A 15,823-nucleotide genomic window follows, 5' to 3' on the forward strand; every position below is an offset into this window, starting at 1 on the left:
TTCCTCTAATCTCACTCCACAAAAGCATATGGGATGTTGTTGAGTTTGGTGCACAGGTACCATCCGTAGGGGATGAAAACTATGATGAGGATGAAGTAGCCCAAATCGAGCACTTCAACTCCCAAGCCACAACCATACTCCTCGCCTCTCTAAGTAGAGACGAATATAACAAGGTGCAAGGGTTGAAGAATGCGAAGGAGATTTGGGATCTACTCAAGACCGCGCACGAGGGTGATGAACTCACCAAGATCACCAAGCGGGAATCGATCGAGGGGGAGCTTGGTCGCTTTCGTCTTCGCCAAGGGGAGGAGCCACAAGATATGTACAACCGGCTCAAAACCTTGGTGAACCAGGTGCGCAACCTCGGGAGCAAGAAATGGGATGACCACGAGGTGGATCACTCATCTTCCTTAACCCTACTCAAGTTCAATTAATTCGTGGTAATCCTAGATATACACTAATGACCCCCGAGGAAGTTATCGGGAATTTTGTGAGCTTTGAATGTATGATCAAGGGCTCAAAGAAGATCAACGAGCTTGATGATCCCTCCACGTCCGAAGCACAACCGGTGCCTTTCAAGGCGACGGAGGAGAAGAAGGAGGAGTCTACACCAAGTAGACAACCAATCGACGCTTCAAAGCTCGACAACGAGGAGATGGCTTTAATCATCAAAAGCTTTCGCCAAATCCTCAAGCAACGGAAGGGGAAGGATTACAAATCCCGTTCCAAGAAGGTTTGCTACAAGTGTGGTAAGCCCGATCACTTTATTGCAAAATGTCCATTATCAAGTGACAGTGACAGGGATAACGACAAGAAGGGTAAGAGGAGAGAAAAGAAGAGGTACCACAAGAAGAGGAGCGGCGATGCCCACGTGTGCCGCGAGTGGGTCTCCGACGAGAGCTCCACCGACTCCTCCGACGACGAGGACGCCGCTAACATCGCCGTCACCAAGGGACTCCTCTTCCCCAACGTCGGCCACAAGTGCCTCATGGCAAAGGACGGCAAAAAGAAGAAGGTTAAATCTAAATCATCCACTAGATATGAGTCCTCTAATGATGATAATTGTAACACCCGGATTTTTAGGGGTCCAAAACCCGGGCGCTAACATAAACACCAGGTATGCTGGGACCAAGTCTCACACATATGATGTAAAGTGGCACAGGATCGAATGTCACATCTTTATATATAACAGGAGTTCTATACAAAATAAATAATTACAATATAAGGAGACAACGGTCCAGCAACCCAAAGTTGACTGGGAGACGACGACCTAGACCACACACGAACTCATCGCAGCATCCTCCATGAGCATCATCCTGCAGTACCTGGTCTTGACCTGTGGTGTATGTGAGACAGCAAGAGTGAGCTCACATACGTTCATCGCTCAGCAAGTTGTGGGGAATAATGTGCATGAACTCGCCAAAGGTGGGAGCTCACGTGAAGTGTAAGGCTTACCAAAGAAGATGGTTAGAGCTGAGCATTGCTTTTAAAGTTGGTCAAAGTTTTATTAGCAGTTACTAAGTATAAGTAAATACCAAACCCAATTAAGTAGTAGAACAAAAATAACAACTTCACCCGCGATGCAATGCATATGACAAATTGAATTTAGTTCCATAATTTAATCATCAGAGAGTCCTGAGCTGCTCATGACCGTGAGCTCGGCTAGTATACCAGTTTTACACTCTGCAGAGGTGGTACCCTTTACCCACAAGTCATGTTACCCATCTGCCAAGAGATCGTGACTTCCCATACACCTCTACCGAGGAGGCGAGGCAGGGTAACACTACGAGGCCTTTACAAAGTTCCACTAGCTTCAGAAAACCCGCTACAGTTTATAGGAAGCTCCAATGCAGGAATCCCTTGCAGGACCGCCATCACAGCAAAATCCTCCCGAGGGCCTCCCCAGGAATCCCTTGCAGGACCGCCATCACAGCAAAATCCTCCCGAGGGCCTTCCCAGGAATCCCTTGCAGGACCGCCATCACAGCAAAATCCTCCCGAGGGCCTCCCTACACTGACCACTCCCCTACTGCCCTTGCCCCTTTCGGGTAAGGTAGTCCTCCACTAGCTTTCCTAATTAGTCAGCCAAGGGCGTCCCATTAAACCCTTGTGGTGGCACGTGGTTCTCAAGTTAAGCTCTATGTTCCAATTAACATTTAATGATCTTGTCATGAACATAAATAGAATAACAACATAATTGGAACATAGATGTAATGAAATATTAACCCAAAACCATATAAAGCAGTAGCAGAACTACCCAAGTGATTCAGGGGTAAACAAGGTATTCAAGATGAACAAACTAGGGTGACCTATTGGGTCCCATCAAAATTAACCTATGCAGATCATTATGATTAATCAGAACATGAGTGGGTAAAAGAAGTGATCAAGGGCACAACTTGCCTGGGACTTGAGATTCCAGGTACCAGGATGATCCTCAGGTGACTCGTGACCTCACTGCTAGTCGTAGCAATTCAAACAAACATGGTATAGGCAAAATTAACATTACACCAAACATAATAACAAAATACACATTATTAATATACATATTAAAATAAGATCATAGGAACAGGAATCATTAATTTTGGAGTTATAGATTTTAAGTTATGAATTTTCAAAGGTTTTATGTGTTTAAAATGGATTAAGTGAGAGATTAAATTTCTAATTGTTTTCATGACAAAACAGAGGCTCTAGGTGGTAGAGAATAAAATTACAAAATTTTAGAAAGTGGAATAAAGTAATTTGGAGTTCATATGCATTTTCTATGATTTATTGAAGTTCTAGCAATTATTTTCCTATTAAAAATCTATTTAATAATCATTTTCTTCTGGTTTTATTATGTTCTGGACTGGGCCTCAATTAATGTGAAACACAGGGGGCTCGGGGTAAGAATCCGCAGACACAGGGAACAGGGTCCCTGGACGGCGGGTTTAATCCTAAAAACCAGAGGGGCTCATACGTAAAATGTTAGCCGCGAAGAGGTATGGACAGATCTCAGCCGTTGGATTCCGGTTCTGTGGTCCAGATTAGATCCGAGCCCCGGTAGGCACCAGAGTCACAGGATCAGCGATCTACGGCCCTAAATCGATCACTGAACCGGTATGTAGATCCGACCACACGATCTCCATCCAACCGCCTGGGTTACATCCCGCCCGAAGAGTACTCACATTCAATCCTGACCCCTCGTTTCTAGATCGATGGCCCACTGGCCCTCTTCCCCAGCAGAGGCAGCGAGAGACGCATAGACGCGCCTCCGCGGCAGAGCACGCCGGCGATCTTCCTCCCCGGCGCACCGACGTTTCCCCGCGGCATAGGGCAGAAGTAAACCCCAATTGGAGCTACGACGAATGCGAGGGGGGGTTTCTTACCGGAATTTGGGTTGCGCTGAGGCCGGACCACGACGAGGTGCGGCGCCATGGAGTATCGCCCACACCGGCAAGCGATTCGCGCTTCAATCACCACCGCCAGGGTCGGTCACTGCCATGGCTGCATTCGCCCCGAGCCAGCGACGCTTCAACGGTACGCACCCCCACCGATGTGACGGCGCAACACCACTGCCCGCGGCGCGGCGTACGCAACCAGCACTGGTGAGCGCGCCCTGGTCCGCGACCCAGCCGAACGACGACGCGACAAGTGGTTTCTCTCTCTCTCTCTCGATTCGCTCTGCCAGCACGACGGCATAGCGGCCACAACCTTTCTCTCTCCACCATGGCGAACTTGGATCACCGTGGCATGTGCTGTTTTGGCCCGCGCACCCGGGTGAGAGGAGGAGCGCCAGGGGATATATACCGCACCAGCCGAGGAGAGGGAGGCGGACTCGGAGTCGGTTGAAACGGAACTCCGAGATCCCCGTCGAGTAAATCGGCCCACGCCGTTGCAGCTCGCGATTTTGGCGGCGTGGAGACGACGACCCCAGCGCCACGGAGTATGGCGCGTGGGACCCGCGCATCAGTGGTAGGTAAGGTTAGGCTGGCAAGTGGTCCCAAATGGTCAGCCGAAGCACCTGTGCTGGGCGCGCGCGTGAGTGTGCCAGTCTTGGGCCGAAATCAGGCGTGGCGGCCCAAGTGCATAGTTTTCCTTTTGTTTTTTTTTTCTTTTCTTTTCTTTTCCAATTCAAGCTCCAATTTGAATTTAAATTTGATTTCTGTGACAAACTTGTCTCCAAATTAAATATCCCACACTAGAATATGACATGAGATAAATTAATTTATTTCCAAGAAATTTTATTTGGTGATGGCTAATGCTTTTCCCCTTCTCCACATTTCTTTAGAATTTTTGCTTTCCAACAATAGAATTTAAATCCAGGTGTCTATTAATATATTAACAATACCTTTATTTTATTAGCCACAGATGCACAATCAAGTAAAACTCAGCATGATGCAAGGTTTATTTAGATGTCATTGGTTATTCAATCCCCCTTTTGATGGTGTTTATTCACATGTGATATTAACTAGAGATGGTACACACATATAGATAAAGGAAATATTCTCTCTTCATACGATTTCCAAATTTAGGTATTACAAATCCTACCCCCCTTAAAAATAATCTCGTCCTCGAGATTTGTAAGAAAAGGGATATAATAGGTTTGGTCTAGAATTTTAGTTTCTCATTTGGTTTTGGGAATCAAAGTTTTGTTCAAGTTTTTTTTAACTGTTAGTAGATGATATGAATATTGTATGTCTAGATATTCATTAGGTCAGGTATGGTTATGGCAAGTAGAGGTTGTGGCAAGGGTATAATAAGGAAAGACTTCATCCTAAATGATGGATCTTGATTCCGCTGGCGATTCAACTTGATCTCTTAAGTCTTGAGTTGATGCTTATCCTTCTTTGATGACGTTGATCCTCTTCGATCTTCGTTCTTAATGTTGTTATCCGAATTAGAGATATGTGGTTAAGGCAGTTTCGTAGGTAAACAAAAATAGGTTAGTCGGTGGTTATGAGTTAAACAAGTTTAAACAGAATCTGTCTTGTTGTTTTGCTTCTAGGTCGGGTTAGGCAGGTTATGCAACCCAACATGTAGGTCAGGCTGGTTGTATATGACCAAGTTAGTGTAGGGCACCAACTTTAGGTTAAAACATGACTATAGAAGTAGAGTCTAATCTATTTCACCAAGATTAACTAACATGTTAGATGACTCACTTTAGTTTGGATCATATTAGATTAGATGGGATCTAGATTAGATTGGTATAATTAGATTAGGCTAGATACTATCTAATTACACTGGATTAGATCATGGTTGTTACACTAGTGCGGGATAAATATGCTTCTTAGGGCAAGATGAATCCATAAGGATAAGATAGAATCTTTTAAGGTCAGTTAGATCTGTTAGGATAAGATAAAATCTTTTGAGATAAGATGAATCTATTACGATAAGAAAGAATCTTGTAGAATAAGATGGATATATCAAGATAAGAGAGAATCTTTTAGGATAAAATGGATCATTAAGGTAAGAAAGAATATTTTGAGATGGATCTATTAAGATAAGAGAGAGTCTTTTAGATAAGAGGGGTCTTTATGGAATAGATACACTTTAATGGAGGGTAATCTAAGTTGTGTGGTTGTCTTATGAATTTTATTTATGTCTATATGTATATGCAGATGTAATTATGGACATTACTCCACAACTCATCACACTCAATCAAAGATCCAAATCAGACATGTATCACAAGAACAAATAACCAATCATACAAATACTTATAAAAATAGTTTTGTTTTTGTTCCTAGGATTAGGTTTCCTATTCCTAAAGGTCACTTTAGGCACAGGATTTCAAAGTGTGAAATCCACATTTGTCTTTAGAAAGAAAAGGTAAGAGTAATCAGAGTAAAGCGGAAATAGATGAGAAAAGATTAAGAAAAGTTTAGAAAGAATCAGAGTAGCAAAGGTAAGTAGATAATGGTTGACCAGTTCTATCTAGGTTTCGTCCTACAGTCAACATTCCTCTGATACCACTTCTGTAACACCCGGATTTTTAGGGGTCCAAAACCCGGGCGCTAACATAAACACCAGGTATGCTGGGACCAAGTCTCACACATATGATGTAAAGTGGCACAGGATCGAATGTCACATCTTTATATATAACAGGAGTTCTATACAAAATAAATAATTACAATATAAGGAGACAACGGTCCAGCAACCCAAAGTTGACTGGGAGACGACGACCTAGACCACACACGAACTCATCGCAGCATCCTCCATGAGCATCATCCTGCAGTACCTGGTCTTGACCTGTGGTGTATGTGAGACAGCAAGAGTGAGCTCACATACGTTCATCGCTCAGCAAGTTGTGGGGAATAATGTGCATGAACTCGCCAAAGGTGGGAGCTCACGTGAAGTGTAAGGCTTACCAAAGAAGATGGTTAGAGCTGAGCATTGCTTTTAAAGTTGGTCAAAGTTTTATTAGCAGTTACTAAGTATAAGTAAATACCAAACCCAATTAAGTAGTAGAACAAAAATAACAACTTCACCCGCGATGCAATGCATATGACAAATTGAATTTAGTTCCATAATTTAATCATCAGAGAGTCCTGAGCTGCTCATGACCGTGAGCTCGGCTAGTATACCAGTTTTACACTCTGCAGAGGTGGTACCCTTTACCCACAAGTCATGTTACCCATCTGCCAAGAGATCGTGACTTCCCATACACCTCTACCGAGGAGGCGAGGCAGGGTAACACTACGAGGCCTTTACAAAGTTCCACTAGCTTCAGAAAACCCGCTACAGTTTATAGGAAGCTCCAATGCAGGAATCCCTTGCAGGACCGCCATCACAGCAAAATCCTCCCGAGGGCCTCCCCAGGAATCCCTTGCAGGACCGCCATCACAGCAAAATCCTCCCGAGGGCCTTCCCAGGAATCCCTTGCAGGACCGCCATCACAGCAAAATCCTCCCGAGGGCCTCCCTACACTGACCACTCCCCTACTGCCCTTGCCCCTTTCGGGTAAGGTAGTCCTCCACTAGCTTTCCTAATTAGTCAGCCAAGGGCGTCCCATTAAACCCTTGTGGTGGCACGTGGTTCTCAAGTTAAGCTCTATGTTCCAATTAACATTTAATGATCTTGTCATGAACATAAATAGAATAACAACATAATTGGAACATAGATGTAATGAAATATTAACCCAAAACCATATAAAGCAGTAGCAGAACTACCCAAGTGATTCAGGGGTAAACAAGGTATTCAAGATGAACAAACTAGGGTGACCTATTGGGTCCCATCAAAATTAACCTATGCAGATCATTATGATTAATCAGAACATGAGTGGGTAAAAGAAGTGATCAAGGGCACAACTTGCCTGGGACTTGAGATTCCAGGTACCAGGATGATCCTCAGGTGACTCGTGACCTCACTGCTAGTCGTAGCAATTCAAACAAACATGGTATAGGCAAAATTAACATTACACCAAACATAATAACAAAATACACATTATTAATATACATATTAAAATAAGATCATAGGAACAGGAATCATTAATTTTGGAGTTATAGATTTTAAGTTATGAATTTTCAAAGGTTTTATGTGTTTAAAATGGATTAAGTGAGAGATTAAATTTCTAATTGTTTTCATGACAAAACAGAGGCTCTAGGTGGTAGAGAATAAAATTACAAAATTTTAGAAAGTGGAATGAAGTAATTTGGAGTTCATATGCATTTTCTATGATTTATTGAAGTTCTAGCAATTATTTTCCTATTAAAAATCTATTTAATAATCATTTTCTTCTGGTTTTATTATGTTCTGGACTGGGCCTCAATTAATGTGAAACACAGGGGGCTCGGGGTAAGAATCCGCAGACACAGGGAACAGGGTCCCTGGACGGCGGGTTTAATCCTAAAAACCAGAGGGGCTCATACGTAAAATGTTAGCCGCGAAGAGGTATGGACAGATCTCAGCCGTTGGATTCCGGTTCTGTGGTCCAGATTAGATCCGAGCCCCGGTAGGCACCAGAGTCACAGGATCAGCGATCTACGGCCCTAAATCGATCACTGAACCGGTATGTAGATCCGACCACACGATCTCCATCCAACCGCCTGGGTTACATCCCGCCCGAAGAGTACTCACATTCAATCCTGACCCCTCGTTTCTAGATCGATGGCCCACTGGCCCTCTTCCCCAGCAGAGGCAGCGAGAGACGCATAGACGCGCCTCCGCGGCAGAGCACGCCGGCGATCTTCCTCCCCGGCGCACCGACGTTTCCCCGCGGCATAGGGCAGAAGTAAACCCCAATTGGAGCTACGACGAATGCGAGGGGGGGTTTCTTACCGGAATTTGGGTTGCGCTGAGGCCGGACCACGACGAGGTGCGGCGCCATGGAGTATCGCCCACACCGGCAAGCGATTCGCGCTTCAATCACCACCGCCAGGGTCGGTCACTGCCATGGCTGCATTCGCCCCGAGCCAGCGACGCTTCAACGGTACGCACCCCCACCGATGTGACGGCGCAACACCACTGCCCGCGGCGCGGCGTACGCAACCAGCACTGGTGAGCGCGCCCTGGTCCGCGACCCAGCCGAACGACGACGCGACAAGTGGTTTCTCTCTCTCTCTCTCGATTCGCTCTGCCAGCACGACGGCATAGCGGCCACAACCTTTCTCTCTCCACCATGGCGAACTTGGATCACCGTGGCATGTGCTGTTTTGGCCCGCGCACCCGGGTGAGAGGAGGAGCGCCAGGGGATATATACCGCACCAGCCGAGGAGAGGGAGGCGGACTCGGAGTCGGTTGAAACGGAACTCCGAGATCCCCGTCGAGTAAATCGGCCCACGCCGTTGCAGCTCGCGATTTTGGCGGCGTGGAGACGACGACCCCAGCGCCACGGAGTATGGCGCGTGGGACCCGCGCATCAGTGGTAGGTAAGGTTAGGCTGGCAAGTGGTCCCAAATGGTCAGCCGAAGCACCTGTGCTGGGCGCGCGCGTGAGTGTGCCAGTCTTGGGCCGAAATCAGGCGTGGCGGCCCAAGTGCATAGTTTTCCTTTTGTTTTTTTTTTCTTTTCTTTTCTTTTCCAATTCAAGCTCCAATTTGAATTTAAATTTGATTTCTGTGACAAACTTGTCTCCAAATTAAATATCCCACACTAGAATATGACATGAGATAAATTAATTTATTTCCAAGAAATTTTATTTGGTGATGGCTAATGCTTTTCCCCTTCTCCACATTTCTTTAGAATTTTTGCTTTCCAACAATAGAATTTAAATCCAGGTGTCTATTAATATATTAACAATACCTTTATTTTATTAGCCACAGATGCACAATCAAGTAAAACTCAGCATGATGCAAGGTTTATTTAGATGTCATTGGTTATTCAATCCCCCTTTTGATGGTGTTTATTCACATGTGATATTAACTAGAGATGGTACACACATATAGATAAAGGAAATATTCTCTCTTCATACGATTTCCAAATTTAGGTATTACAATAATGCTAGTGATGAGGAAGATAATTTGCGTACCCTTTTTGCCAACCTTAACATGGAACAAAAGGAAAAATTAAATGAATTAATTAGTGCTATTCATGAAAAGGATGACCTTTTGGATTCTCAAGAGGACTTCCTAATTAAGGAAAATAAGAAACATGTTAGGGTTAAAAATGCTTATGCTCTAGAAATTGAGAAATGTGAAAAATTATCTAGTGAGCTAAGCACTTGCCATGAGACAATAGACAACCTTAGAAATGAAAATGCTAATTTGTTAGCTAAGGTTGATTCTCATGTTTGTAATGTTTCAATTACCAATTCTAGAAATAATGATGATGATTTACTTGCTAGGATTGAAGAATTGAACATTTCTCTTGCTAGCCTTAGGATTGAAAATGAAAAATTGCTTGCTAAGGCTAAAGATTTTGATGTTTGCAATGCTATTATTTCCGACCTTAGAACTAAGAATGACATGTTACATGCTAAGGTTGTAGAATTAAAATCTTGCAAACCTTCTACATCTATCGTTGAGCATGTATCTATTTGTACTAGATGTAGAGATATTGATATTAATGCTATTCATGATCACATGTCTTTGATTAAACAACAAAATGATCATATAGCAAAATTAGATGCTAAAATTGCCGAGCATAACATAGAGAATGAAAAATTTAAATTTGCTCGTAGTATGCTTTATAATGGGAGATGCCCTGGCATCAAGGATGGCATTGGCTTCCAAAGGGGAGACAATGTCAAACTTAGTGCCCCTCCTAAAAGATTGTCTAATTTTATAAAGGGCAAGGCTCCCATGCCTCAGGATAACGAGGGTTACATTTTATACCCTGCCGGTTATCCCGAGGACAAAATTAGGAGAATTCATTCTAGGAAGTCTTACTCTGGTTCTAACCATGCTGTTATTTATAAGGGTGAGACATCTAGCTCTAGGCAACCAACCCGTGCTAAGTTGCCTAAGAAGAAAATTCCTAGTGCATCAAATGAACATAGTATTTCTTTTAAAACTTTTGATGCATCTTATGTTTTGACTAACAAATCCGGCAAAGTAGTTGCCAAGTTTGTTGGGGGCAAACACAAGGGCTCCAAGACTTGTGTTTGGGTACCCAAAGTTCTTGTTTCTAATGCCAAAGGACCCAAAACCGTTTGAGTACCTAAAGTCAAGAACTAAAATTGTTTTGTAGGTTTATGCATCCGGGGGCTCAAGTTGGATACTCGACAGCGGGTGCACAAACCATATGACAGGGGAGAAGAAGATGTTCTCCTCCTACGAGAAAAACCAAGATCCCCAACGAGCTATCACATTCGGGGATGGAAATCAAGGTTTGGTCAAAGGTTTGGGTAAAATAGCTATATCCCCTGACCATTCCATTTCCAATATTTTTCTTGTTGATTCAATAGATTACAATTTGCTTTCCGTATCTCAATTATGCAAAATGGGCTACAACTGTCTCTTTACTGATGTAGGTGTCACTGTCTTTAGAAGAAGTGATGATTCAATAGCATTTAAGGGTGTGTTAGAGGGTCAGCTATACTTAGTAGATTTTGATAGAGCTGAACTCGACACATGCTTAATTGCAAAGACTAACATGGGTTGGCTCTGGCACCGCCGACTAGCCCATGTTGGGATGAAGAATCTTCACAAGCTTCTAAAGGGAGAACACATTTTAGGACTAACAAATGTTCATTTTGAGAAAGACAGGGTCTGTAGCGCATGCCAAGCAGGGAAGCAAGTTGGTGCTCATCATCCACACAAGAACATCATGACGACCGACAGGCCGCTTGAGCTACTCCACATGGATCTATTCGACCCGATTGCTTACATAAGCATCGGCGAGAGTAAGTATTGTCTTGTAATAGTGGATGATTATTCTCGCTTCACTTGGGTATTCTTTTTACAGGAAAAATCTCAAACCCAAGAAACCTTAAAGGGATTCTTGAGACGGGCTCAAAATGAGTTCGGCTTAAGGATCAAGAAGATTAGAAGCGACAACGGAACGAAGTTCAAGAACTCTCAAATCGAAGGCTTCCTTGAGGAGGAGGGCATCAAGCATGAGTTCTCTTCTCCCTACACGCCACAACAAAATGGTGTAGTGGAGAGGAAGAATCGAACTCTATTGGACATGGCAAGGACCATGCTTGATGAGTACAAGACTTCGGATCGGTTTCGGGCGGAGGCGGTCAACACCGCCTGCTACGCCATCAACCGGTTATATCTTCACCGAATCCTCAAGAAGACATCCTATGAACTCCTTACTGGTAAAAAGCCCAATATTTCATATTTTAGAGTCTTTGGTAGCAAATGCTTTATTCTTGTTAAAAGAGGTAGAAAATCTAAATTTGCTCCTAAGACTGTAGAAGGATTTTTACTAGGATATGATTCAAACACAAGGGCATATAGAGTCTTTAACTAGTCCTCTGGACAAGTTGAAGTTTCTTGTGACGTTGTATTTGATGAGACTAACGGCTCTCAAGTAGAGCAAGTTGATCTTGATGAGATAGGTAATGAAGAGGCTCCATGCATCGCGCTAAGGAACATGTCCATTGGGGATGTGTGTCCTAAGGAATCCGAAGAGCCTCCAATTGCACAAGATCAACCGTCCTCCTCCACGCAAGCATCTCCACCAACTCAAAATGAGGATGAAGCTCAAGTTGATGAAGTAGAAGATCAAGCAAAAGAGCCACCTCAAGATGACGACAATGATCAAGGGGGAGATGCAAATGATCAAGACAAGGAGGATGAAGAATAAAGGCCGCCACACCCAAGAGTCCACCAAGCAATTCAACGAGATCACCCCGTCGACACCATCCTTGGCGACATTCATAAGGGGGTGACTACTAGATCTCGCGTTGCACACTTTTGTGAGCATTACTCTTTTGTTTCCTCTATTGAGCCACACAGGGTAGAGGAAGCACTCCAAGATTCGGATTGGGTGGTGGTGATGCAAGAGGAGCTCAACAACTTCACTAGGAATGAGGTATGGCATTTAGTTCCACGTCCTAATCAAAATGTTGTAGGAACCAAATGGGTCTTCCGCAACAAGCAAGATGAGCATGGTGTGGTGACAAGGAATAAAGCTCGACTTGTGGCCAAGGGATACTCCCAAGTCGAAGGTTTGGATTTCGGTGAAACCTATGCACCCGTAGCTAGGCTTGAATCAATTTGCATATTATTGGCCTATGCTACTTACCATGGCTTTAAGCTTTATCAAATGGACGTGAAAAGTGCCTTCCTCAATGGACCAATCAAGGAAGAGGTCTATGTTGAGCAACCTCCCGGCTTTGAAGATAGTGAGTACCCTAACCATGTTTACAAACTCTCTAAGGCGCTTTATGGGCTCAAGCAAGCCCCAAGAGCATGGTATGAATGCCTTAGAGATTTCCTTATCACTAATGAATTCAAAGTCGGAAAGGCCGATCCTACTCTATTCACTAAAACTCTTGATAATGACTTGTTTGTATGCCAAATTTATGTTGATGATATTATATTTGGGTCTACTAACAAGTCTACATGTGAAGAATTTAGTAGGATCATGACACAAAAATTCGAGATGTCTATGATGGGGGAGCTGAAGTATTTCTTAGGATTTCAAGTAAAGCAACTCCAAGAGGGCACCTTCATTAGCCAAACGAAGTATACTCAAGACATTCTAAACAAGTTTGGGATGAAGGATGCCAAGCCCATCAAGACACCCATGGGAACCAATGGGCATCTCGACCTCGACACGGGAGGTAAGTCTGTGGATCAAAAGGTATACCGGTCGATGATAGGTTCTTTACTCTATTTATGTGCATCACGACCGGATATTATGCTTTCCGTATGCATGTGTGCAAGATTCCAAGCCGACCCTAAGGAAGCTCACCTTACGGCCGTAAAACGAATCTTGAGATATTTGGCTTACTCTCCTAAGTTTGGGCTTTGGTATCCTAGGGGATCCACATTTGATTTAATTGGTTATTCGGATGCCGATTGGGCGGGGTGTAAAATCAATAGAAAGAGCACATCGAGGACTTGCCAGTTCTTGGGAAGATCCTTGGTGTCTTGGGCTTCAAAGAAGCAAAATTCGGTCGCTCTTTCCACCGCCGAAGCCGAGTACATTGCCGCAGGCCATTGTTGCGCGCAATTGCTTTGGATGAGGCAAACCCTGCGGGACTACGATTACAAATTAACCAAAGTCCCTTTGCTATGTGATAATGAGAGTGCAATCAAGATGGCGGATAATCCCGTCGAGCATAGCCGCACTAAACACATAGCCATTCGGTATCATTTTCTTAGGGATCACCAACAAAAGGGAGATATCGAGATTTCTTACATTAACACTAAAGATCAATTAGCCGATATCTTTACCAAGCCTCTTGATGAACAAACTTTTAACAAACTTAGGCATGAGCTCAATATTCTTGATTCGCGCAATTTATTTTGCTAACTTGCTCACATAGCTCATTTGTATACCTTTGATCATGTCTCTTTCATATGCTATGACTAATGTGCTTTTCAAGTCTATTTTCAAACCAAGTCATAGGTGTATTGAAAGGGAATTGGAGTCTTCGGCAAAGACAAAGGCTTCCACTCCGTAACTCATCCTTCGCTGTCGCTCCGTGTCACTCTCCATCTTTGGGGGAGAGAGCAAAAGGACTTCGTCTTTGGTATAATCTTAACTCATTTATTTATGACCAAAGGGGAAGAAAGTACTTCAAGGGCTCTAATGATTCCGTTTTTGGCGATTCATGCCAAAGGGGGAGAAAGTATGAGCCCAAAGCAAAAGGACCGCACCACCACCTAATTTTAAAAATTGGAGATTTTCAATTGGTAAATTTCAAATTGGTATCTTATTGTGTTCAAAAGGGGAGAAAGTAGTATTTCAAAAATGATATATCAAAACCCTCTTGAACACTAAGAGAAGGATCTCATTTAGGGGGAGTTTTGTTTAGTCAAAGGAAAAGCATTTGAAATAGGGGGAGAAAATTTCAAATCTTGAAAATGCTTTACAAAATCTTATACATTTACCTTTGACTATTTGCAAAAGAACTTTGAAAAGGATTTACAAAACAGTTTGCAAAAACAAAACATGTGGTGCAAGCGTGGTCCAAAATGTTAAAAACGAAGAAACGATCCATGCATATCTTGTAAGTATTTACATTGGCTCAATTCCAAGCAACCTTTGCACTTACCTTATGCAAACTAGTTCAATTATGCACTTCTATATTTGCTTTGGTTTGTGTTGGCATCAATCACCAAAAAGGGGGAGATTGAAAGGGAATTAGGCTTACACCTAGTTCCTAAATAATTTTGGTGGTTGAATTGCCCAACACAAATAATTGGACTAACTAGTTTGCTCTAGTGAATAAGTTACACAGGTGTCAAAGGTTCACAACAAGCCAATTAAAAAGACCAAAGTTGGGTTCAAAATAGAGAGCTAAAGGCATCCCGAAAGGCTCCCTGGTCTGGCGCACCGGACTGTCCGGTGGCGCACCGGACAGTGTCCGGTGCACCAGGGGACCTCGCGCAGAACTCCTCAGCCTCGGGAATTTCCAGAAGCTGGCGCGCTATAATTCACCAGACTGTCCGGTGCTCCAAGAAGACGCGGCTCTGGAACTTGGCAGCCTCGGGAAATCATAACGGCTGCTCCGCTATAATTCACCGGACATGTCCGGTGTACACCGGACTGTCCGGTGCAACTGCGGGGCAACGGCTACTTCGCGCCAACGGTCACCTGCAACGACATTTAATGCGCGCCAGAGCGCGCAGGCGTCAGGCACGCCCATGCTGGCGCACCGGACACTCTACAGTACATGTCCGGTGCGCCACCGGACATCCAGGCGGGCCCAGAAGTCAGAACTCCAACGGTCGAATTGCAACGGCTTTGGTGACGTGGCTGGCGCACCGGACATGTCCGGTGCACACCGGACTGTCCAATGCACCATACGACAGACAGCCTCCACCAACGGTCATGTTTGGTGGTTGGGGCTATAAATACCCCAACCACCCCACCATTCATTGCATCCAAGTTTTCCAGCTTCCAACCACTATACAAGAGCTAGCATTCATTGCAAAGCACACCAAAAGAGATCAAATCCTCTCCCAACTCCACACAAAGCTTTAGTGACTAGAGAGAGTGATTTGTAGTGTTCATTTGAGCTCTTGCGCTTGGATCGCTTCTTTTCTTTGACATTCTTTCTTGTGATCAAACACTCACTTGTAATTGAGGCAAGAGACACCAATTGTGTGGTGGTCCTTGCGGGAAGTTTGTTTCCCAAGTGATTGGAGAAGAGAAGCTCACTCGGTCCGAGGGACCGTTTGAGAGAGGGAAGGGTTGAAAAAGACCCGGCCTTTGTGGCCTCCTCAACAGGGAGTAGGTTTGCGAGAACCGAACCTCGGTAAAACAAATCCTTGTGTCACACTCCTT

This window comes from Zea mays, chromosome 3 (genome assembly GCF_902167145.1).
Source record: "Zea mays cultivar B73 chromosome 3, Zm-B73-REFERENCE-NAM-5.0, whole genome shotgun sequence".
Lineage (NCBI taxonomy): Eukaryota > Viridiplantae > Streptophyta > Magnoliopsida > Poales > Poaceae > Zea > Zea mays.